General features: G+C 36.1%; 1 long non-coding RNA gene across 1 annotated transcript; it reads right to left on the bottom strand.

Moving 5' to 3' along the window:
* Positions 1 to 7,218: 7,218 nt before the first annotated feature.
* LOC112576303 lies at positions 7,219 to 9,498 on the bottom strand. Its single transcript, XR_003101796.1, has 3 exons — positions 9,340 to 9,498; positions 8,961 to 9,144; positions 7,219 to 8,311 (listed from the first exon to the last, which is right to left on the bottom strand). It is a non-coding gene; the product is annotated as an uncharacterized LOC112576303 (long non-coding RNA).
* Positions 9,499 to 9,945: the final 447 nt, after the last annotated feature.

The following is a 9,945-nucleotide window of genomic DNA, read 5'->3' as shown; positions in this document are numbered from 1 at the left end:
TTGTGGCAAAATATCGTCAGTCATGAGCACTTGTAGCAAACGTGTTTAGTGTGCCTTGCCGACTGGTACAGCGATCTCGCATGCCACTACAGCGGTCATCGCTGAATGTTCTCTCGGCCTAAAATGAAGTTTGCAATACAGTTTTTAATTCATCCAAACACTTCAAACGGGGTGCGATCTGTCACCAAACACCCGACTTTCGTCTCGACAATCGACGTTGTTGCCAGTAAAACACAGTGACGGCCCGCCATTTTTTCCGCCCGGATAGCGAGTTACACAGCCCCGGGCCGCCGATAACTTTTATACGCGAGAAGCAGACCGGACGCAAAACAAAACAACAAAAAAAAAAATTAAACCCCACTCCAAGATTTGAACATAACACCTATCAATTTTAAGAGGACGATTCTAACCACTAGGCCACAGAGGCCATCTGACAGTCATCTCTAATCTAACCTACTTGTAGTTAAACATTGTCTGCGTTGCGTTCTTGGGCTCTCATTTATTATTTACCTTCTCATCAGTTTTAGGCTTTGAGTTATTTTGACTGTCGCAATTAATTTAATGTAGCCCTTCATACTGTTTAACAGTAGTTGAATTATCCCCAGAGCAGCTAGTTTCATAGCTTTTTCATAGCATCCAAAGATTGAAGCGAAGGGTTTAACCTACTTGTAGTTAAACATTGTGTTGTGTTAGGCTCTCATATATTTTACTTTACCTCTCATCAGTTTTAGGCTTTGAGTTATTTTGACTGTCACAATTAATTTAATGCAGCCCTTCATAGTGTTTAACAGTAGTTGAATTAGCCCCAGAGCAAGTTTCATAGCTTTTTCACAGCTTTCAAAGATTGAAGCGAAGGGTTTCTCTGAGCGCGGTCGGCCAAGGTCGGTGACGTCACTCTTCCGAAGGCTTCCGAAGTTTTTCCCTTCATTGGGACGTTTAGGAAAAAAAAATCAGCGGCCGCAGACATTTTGAACTGTACGTCCATCTTCAAGTGAAACACCGCCGATTTCTGAAGTAAGTCTTAATAAAGTTAAGTGAAAGATGCCATTAAAACAACTATACTTTATAACACTGGATAGTCATGAATAATTTATGATCATATATAAGTATTGTAGTGCTTTTTGTGAAATGTTTCACGTGTTGTACCCGGCAGGTCTGACACATACATCCACAGGCAACTCGCTTTTACATGACGTTGTCTTCTATATGTGCTGTAAATAATTTAAATGGTTTAACCATATATAAATATCCTTCTTGTTGTAAATAATCAAATTGCTTAATCGTATCTCTTGCCTACTAATTGCACGTATTTAATAATTACAGAAACGAAATGTTGAGCGCGAATACGATTGGCAGAAGCAAGAGGACAGTGCATGATGGGTTCAAATTAACTAGTCAAGAGGTAAAGTACACACACACACACTCTCTCTCGTATTATTGATGATTAACTTCGAAGTTGAAATCTATGACATGAACTCATTGAGTCATGCTTGAAATTCGTCGTCTGCTTTCTCAATAACAAGCGGTGCTGCGATTACCAAACGTCTTGGTGCATTCTAGGGGAAAGCAACAAGACAATCACATTGCTTTCTGAACAACTAAAATTTTGGAAAATATTGCAAAGCAAAAGAAAGAATTTTATTTTTGTACTTATACACTTTGAAATTAAAACAAAATGTATGAAATCCAAAGCTATGCAATGAACTTTGTCAAAGTCTGTCATTTTCTAACAATCACTTATCTGATCACATATATTTTCTATTCTCTTAAAATGCTGCATGCCATTTTTTCATTTTATTTTACATGATTTACAAAAAGAACTAATTATAACAATCTTTAATTGCAGATCACACTGACTGTAGGTCTGGCTCAGTGAATTTACCAGTAAGTTTATTTTGTCTCCCTCTATGATTTCATGAGGATCACTATGCAAGCACAGGTTTTGTGTTTTTAATGGTCTACATGCACATCCTTATTATATCCATCTAAACATTTTTTGTTAATTGAAAAAATTGTCAATAGACTTGCATCCATAGTTTTGTTTTGTCATTACTTTAAAGACTAAAAGTAATATTTTTATTTCAAATACATTTTTGAACAGAGTTCTCAGCAAAGTTGATGAGCAGAGCAAAGCACTACAGAATGTAATTCACAAACTGAATCAGGTCACTCTGCTTCTTCAAAATATGGGGAAAGAGGAGCTGATGAAGAAAGGAATTAGAACAAAAGTGGTTTGTCATTTAAGTATAATGTGTTAGTACTAGACACCTTTTTTAAATATTACCTTTAGCTTTAGCTAATATATCAGTTAATATGTATGTTATGCTTTACAGTCTTGATAAACCATTTAACAAACAGGCAGGCATAGCATCGGCTTACAGGTTAACTCTCCTGACAAGAATGTGTGGTCAGTGTAATATTTGTATTAACAAATAATACACATTTTATGAAGTACAAAATAATGTAGTATTTTATATGCATAGATTTTATTTATAAAATAATTCTGTCACTTGCTTTTCATGGTGTCAAAATGAGCAGTCTGTGTGTCTATTAACTATGACCCCTAAAATTGTTTTACTTTCATAAAGAATAGCTTTGATTAAACTCTTAATGAAATTGGTGATTTGAGTCACTTAATGCCATTATTTTCTCTGAAGTCCCACTAGGGTTTATTTAAGAGACTGGGTCTGGTTTGCAGCTATATTCATCATGCAACCATTGATCCCTCATCAGTGGAGTAGGGTTCAGCATTATATCTTAAACTTACCCAATCCAGTGAATTAATTTATTTTGCATTTGTATTGTAGTATTTTACATGGTGGAAACAACTAAAGATTTTTTTTAACAGGTTCAGCACCTCTCGTGCACGGAGAATTTTAAAACGGCTGCTATCTTCAGAGTTGGCTCAGTGGAACCAAAGGGGAAAAAGTTTCCAGTCACTTCAGCTTAGAAGTATATTAATTGGTGTGTTGTTTTTGTTTGGTTTTGATTTCTTTGAGGTGTATGTCAATATGAACTTAAAAGGACAAGTTTCCGAACAATTTAAAAAAAATAGTGTATCTAAGTATTATTTTCTCTACATTTACAAATTTATTATTGTGTACAATAGCATTTAAGTCTACCTTACAATTTCTATTTGTGCACAGCTGCAGTCCAAGAGACATGGATTGAGGAATGATTCGAAGGGTGATATCTAATGGTGAGTGGAATTACAAAATGAGTTTGTCAAGTTAAAATTATTAATGTGAGCATTGTTTTATTCTTTGTGGATTTATTCAGTAGGCCTATTTACTTTACTTTTTGTTCTAAAGATTAATTGGTTACTTTCAGATATTATCCAAAACTTCTTATACACACAAATGGCGATCAAGACATTACCGTTTAAAAATCTTTTTATTCGACTCTTGTTCAAGTTCTTGTAATGTCACTAGTAATTAGTAGATTTATGAAAGCTTTAACTCCTTCTTTACACAAGGCTAAAGGCGTCAAACCCCCTGTACGCATGAATTTACCCTTTTTCAAAAAATTATTAAAAAATAACTAAACAAGATAGAAGCAATTTAAATTGATTATGACAGATCAAAATGTGTAGAAGTGGAACAATTTACCGTGATCTTGCTGTGAACTCACTTTTATGATAATCCAACCAAAATTAGGTATATATGTGAAGTTTGGAAAATGTTTTTTTTTTACACATTTCAAACAAAAAATTCAGGAGCAGATGAAAACCATTTTTACACCATTCGTGGTCAAATTCTCCTTCATCTGAAGCAGGAATATCCTCTGGGATGTTCTTTCTTTTGTTATTTGGCGTTTCAGATGCATGATGTTCACAATGTGTACCATCGAAAAGGACAGGTAGTGTAGAATATCGGCGAGACTTTCGTTCAAACATACATCCTTCGTCATGTAAGGGAGATAATTGTGTTCATAAAGGCTTAAACTATCTTATTTATTAAGTTTTTCTTTTAAACCACGAGCTGTAAAGGCCTAAAAAAAAAATTACACCAATGCATCAGCCCAATGTGAATACTGCGTAACAAGTGAGCGGCCACCCGTGTTCAGTGCATAAAGAAAGAGGCTTTCATCTATGTGAGAGGTTAGTTCTACTTACATAGCAAAAATCAAAATATGTAAATACACTGTAACTTTTTTCTTTTCTTCTACAGGGATTCCACCACTCATGGATCGATTTTTGGTGTCATATTTTTCTATCTTTTATGTAAATTGTTTGACTTTATGTTATAAATAATTATTTCAAAAATAACTTTCATGGGGTAAAAATTATTGACTGCAATTTTTATGTAAATAATTGGATGAATGCTTATGTTCAAAAACAATTTAATGCTTTAAATAATGTAAACTTGTTTAAAATAGTTTTTGGTGTAAATAATAAAATTGTTTAATGATATCTATTGCCTACTATTTATGCGTTGTGAGGAAACGAGATTTTGAAAAGCTGTTGAATGTTTTCTCATGGTGTGCCAGCCGTGAACCAGTGTAAGTAAAAGTGAGATAGGGTGAGGGATGCAGCAAGTGGGAGTGGGGAATTTCATGGGAAAACACGACTTTTCATGGGCTATCGTGTGGTATACAATGGTTTTTCGTGGAAGGTGAGTGGGGTCTTTCGTGGGAAACATGAGAACCCGTGGAATTCCTACGAGGTCCCCTTAGTTCCCTCATCCAAAACCGCGAGGACCCAACTTTCTTCCCGAAAGGTCCCATGAGGGACCCAAGAGTTCTTGCAGGCTGGGTTGTAGCTTAATTGTTCTGGAGGGGGGGGGGCATTGGTGTTTTACGCCGTGTCAGCAACTGAGCCTATATTACGGCAAGCAGCCAGCCCTGTAAACAGATGCCACGTGCAGAGAAAGAACAGCATGCCCGAGACGAGAAATGAACTCTGGGCAGCCAACCTTCAGTGTATTGGTGACAGGCGCTAACCGTTGCGCCACCGGTCCGCTCTAATTGTTCTGGAAGTAGAAAGAAAAGAAGAAGACGGAAAAGAAATAAAGTCTGGGATAAACGTATAAATAAAACGACTCTTCTAAGACGTTAAAGACAATATCAACTGATTTCATGAATTCTTTCTTATTTCTATTTAATGAGGTAATTTGAACAGATTGATTAGTGGCAGCAGCGAGGTTTAGATACAATACCAGTTACCAAATTGAGAAAGTAACGTGAAGAACTTATGATCCAGCACCTGAGTTCTAATTTTTTATGGCATAATTCTGTAGAAATCGCAGGCTGATAAAGCAAACTGTGAACTTAATTGAACACCTGAAGCAATAAATGTCCTTGCACAATGGCTGACCTACCTGAGTCACCGTCTACTCACCAAGATTAAATGTCGGTCATGTGACACACAGACCAGGAAGTTACTCAATGTTCTGACGTTAGGTAGTGTAAGCAGGTAGTGTACTCACCTGCTCCTTGAGATAAACAATTGTTGAGTTTGTGGAGGATTTAATTTGCCTGACTTGCACGTTTACCTGAGTATTTCACACTAAAGTCTATTTCTCTGAGAGTGTTTGTCGCTATGACGACAGGTCGTGTCTGTACACGTCAAGTGACATTTATAGACACAGCAACTGATTTGGAAACTCCTGTTAAAAATAATTTAGTACACAATAGGATTTTGCTTATCTTGTTGTTGGTTTTTTTCTTTTGTTTTTGTTTTTTGTTTGTTTGTTTGTTGTTGTTTTTTGTTATGTTGTAAGTTTTTGCTTTTTTTTTTTTTTTTTTTTTGTTGCTTGTTTTGTTTTGTTGTTTTTTTTTAATTTTTTTTATTTGGTTCATTGTAAGGAAATCGCTCTAGACAGCTTAAAACCGAAAAATAATATCTACGAAATAACTGTCTTCAAATACAGTGAGCTCTATTTATGTATGTCGATGATTGTTCAAAACATTATCCATAATGACCTGTAACTTTGTTTGACATAGTCTTTTGACAGTCTTCTTTCCATTTACGAAGTGTAACCACTACAGCACATAAAGCTAATAAATTAATTATTTCGAGTAGCGTGAAAGACTTCACAAATCTTATTCACCGATTTAAAATATGAAGGCAGAGTGTTTTCATATCGAGCACAACCACTCGTGTACAAATTGTTTCAACGGGTATAACCTATGTATGGATAACTGGTATAACTACACAGAAGATGACCACAGGGTAGAATCTTTGCAGTGTTGAAGTCATTAGTGCACACTGCGCACTCTGTTTCGTGTGGATGAGCCGTCTTTAAATCTCACAAATTGTAAACAAAATTCATATATAATATGATATTTGTAGCTTTAATGAACGTGGAAAAATGTCTTCAAACTTCAGAGTTTCTAGATCATACTTATTTCGGAAGATACTATCGAAGAAGAATACAGAAGATTTACTTTTTATAGAATCAGCCATCACAGGAGATTTTTCTCTGGACATTGCACAGCTGATTTGACTAATGGCGACAGGTTTTTTTTGCAGGAAGACCAGTTACCGTGAAAAGGGAGGCAATAAGGCAATATTTTTTTGAAAAAAGCAAGAGGTTTTATTTTATTCAGTAACTTCCATTGAAGGCTGTAGAAGTTTCTGACTACTAAAGAAAATTTTGCACGTAACTGTGTACCTACAACAATGTCTTCACAACGGCTGACCTACTGGAGTCACAAGACAGGACGGTTTGCTGAACACACTCACCGCAATGTTTACGAGCGTGTGGATGTAAAACAGTCTTAGCATGTATAGTTTACTTACTGTCTTCATTAGTTGAACACATTAAATGAGATTTGAGACTTTCTGGCCTGACAGTGGGCCTGATATTGCCAATGAAACGGTTGATAATTCTTTCCTTTTGATTCTCCTCGCTATGACAACCGACCGTGCTGACATTGAGACAGGTCACGTGACTTTAACTCAACTAATTTGGGAATTCCCTTTAATACGCTGCCTTGGTTCCCAGCTATGGACGATTTCGGAAAATTATGCATGCAGATGACCTCCACCCCACAAAAACTCCAGTCCATTTCCGATGTTGATGTTTACTGTTGATGCACGTAGCGTTCTTCGACCATGCCGGCTCTTAAAAATAACAATGATGGTCGATTTTGCTTTGTACCTCAATGTACAGTTCAAGCCTACAAATGTCCAACATTATCCTTTCATGGAATTCCGAAAGATGAACAAATGAAGAAGATTTGGCTTGTAAGAATTCGGAGAGACAAAGGGCCACTCTTTCGGGTAGCCATGATCGAGGTTTCAAATTCCCTATCACTATTAGTCTTTTTCTTCTTTCGCAACATCACTTTTTTCCATGCCATCTGAATCATCGTTAATCTTTCTAATTGATTTAAAACTATGATTTCAGAATACCTATTGTGCTCGTAGTTTAAACTTACATCATGTGGGCATAGCCATTTCGTATTACTGAAAACGCATTACTTTGTATTATTAAAGTGCTGTTACATTAAAATGCTGCAGAAATGTTCAAAAAGGCTGACATATATTACCAGTATTGCAACTTATTTTGTAGTGAAATCTATATCTTTGTTGCTGCTGCACGACTAATTAATTTTGAATCAATCGCCATTCCTTTACACTCTATCATACATAATTTAAATAGAAGGATTACTAGTTTCACAACATAGTCAACAGTGATTAAAAGTAATGATGTGAAAATCACTTAAAAACGGCTTAAAGGCAAAACCATAAGCACAAAATCATACATGTAAATGTTTATGATAACATGACTATATGTTTTTTCCTCAGATCAGAAATTGGACAATGGTTTGTAGCAGGCTTTTTGTGCCAGAAGATTTTTGCCCTTTGACCTTAAAAGGAAAACAAAGAAGACTTAAATCAGATGCTGTACCAAGTTTGTTTACATGGGAAAACTTTCAATGTGGAAAAGAAAGAAATCAGCCTGCAGTTCGCCATCCCATGTCACAAGCAAATGACAACACAAATCAGAGGTAAACTTTTGTTGCATTGTATTAATGGATGATCTTGTAATGAAAACAGACAGGGTGTGATTACTTGTTAAAGTATAAAGTTCTCGTTATGCAGATCTTGTACAACACAACAAATAAAATTCTTAATCAAACAACAGGAACTTACTATCTGTGGCAGCTTTTAAACTCTCAACAAGACAAAGGGCGGATGGAAACTCTGAACACAATGGATTGTACCTGTATGTATTGCAAATACTATGGTCTGACTTCTTGTCAGACTTAAAGCTGAGGATTTTGATTTCATCCACTGCCTCCCTCTTATCTTTTCTCCTCTGGAGATGTGCCATGTCTGGGGCAGTGATGTTTTTGCAGCATCCTGAAAATGAGAAACTGATGTAGATGATGGAATATTACACAGCAAACAAGTAATACCTGCTGGCAAATTTTTTTCTAAATTTTCTATTATTTTTAATACAGTGATACCTCGGTTCTCGAACATAATTCGTTCCGGGAGGACGGTCGAGAACCAAATTGTTCGAGAACCGAAGCAATGAAACCCATAGGAAATAATGGAAACTGGATTAATTCGTTCCAAGCCCCAGAAAATGCCTATTTACTGGCCTAATTTGTATATAATATGTAGAAAAACATGAGTCTCAACAAGAAATAAGAAATAAAAGTGTATTTATTAAAAAAATGTACTGTACAGTACAGTACAGTAAATTGTGTTTCATTTACTGTACCTGTACCAACTTTATGGCAGGAGGGAATGAATGTGGAGGGAGGAGGGAAGGGGATGGTTATTGTCACTGACGACGAAGCAAGGCGCGCTGGGCCGAATGAACGCCATTCGGCTCAACTCGGCTCATCTCGGACGTTCGGATGTTCGAGTTCCAAATATTTGTTCGAATTCCAAGACAAAATTTTCTCGAATTTCCTGGTCGAATACCGATTTGGTCGAAAGTCAAGGCGTTCGAGAACCGAGGTATCACTGTATAAGAAACACTTGACAAAAAATATTTCACCTAGAAATAGTCTCAGACCATCCCTCTTCATTGTCAAGATGACCTCAGGAATGTAGTTTGTTCCTGTTATCTTAAAATGAGAAAGCTGGTACAGCAAGCCCACAATATGTCCACAGTGCCTACTCTGGCCATTAGAACATGTGCAGCATCCATCAGAGATTGCTTTTGTGGCACTGATTGAGACCTGACAATCACAATAAAACAATTTCAATGTAACAGTGCTTTCTTTGATGAAAACATTATCATAGACATTTCAGAAAATTTTGCATTAGGAAAAGAAAGTTTATTTTTCACTCTCTCTCTCCCTCCTGTGAAATTATGTTTCACTATGCCTTTTAACAATTATTTTAGCGAGAAGAAAATTTTCAACGTCACTAACTTCAAGTGTCAGGGGAATTCCAGTTTTCGTGTATTATCTGTAGCATCGAGATGCTGCTTGACAACCATGGTTTTGTGGATTCGGTGCAACTGTACTTTTTTTTTAAATCGGATGTCCTTGTGCAGAAAAAAAACAGAAAAAACATCACAGACCAGACACAAATGATAAAATAACTTATATAAAACAACAGTAAACAAGTTTAAAAAAAAAAACAAAACTGGATAGACGTCAGTTTACCGCAAATGTAAACAATGCACGTTTCGACTTCCACTACTTAAAATTAACTTTCTCTCATCAAACTACTTCAGTATATGTTTTAATATATTTCTGATGTAAGAATATATTTAATTTTTTGCAATTATATTTACGAGACTGACATAGTCAATGGCACATTCAGACAAAAAGCTGAAATCACAATTGCACATTCACTCTGCAAAGTGTCTGCTTACCCCATACGTTGAATATATATTTCTCGGCGAAATAATTGTATCCACGCTCATGATTGCGTTTTGCCGAGCTTCTGCAACTAAATTCTTCAATATCTCTGAACGAAATATCGGGTATGCATTGCATATTTCGACAGGACACAGATGGGGTAAACGACTC

Source organism: Pomacea canaliculata, linkage group LG11 (assembly GCF_003073045.1).
Source record: "Pomacea canaliculata isolate SZHN2017 linkage group LG11, ASM307304v1, whole genome shotgun sequence".
NCBI classification, from domain to species: domain Eukaryota; kingdom Metazoa; phylum Mollusca; class Gastropoda; order Architaenioglossa; family Ampullariidae; genus Pomacea; species Pomacea canaliculata.
This window is presented reverse-complemented; position numbering and strand designations above follow the sequence as displayed.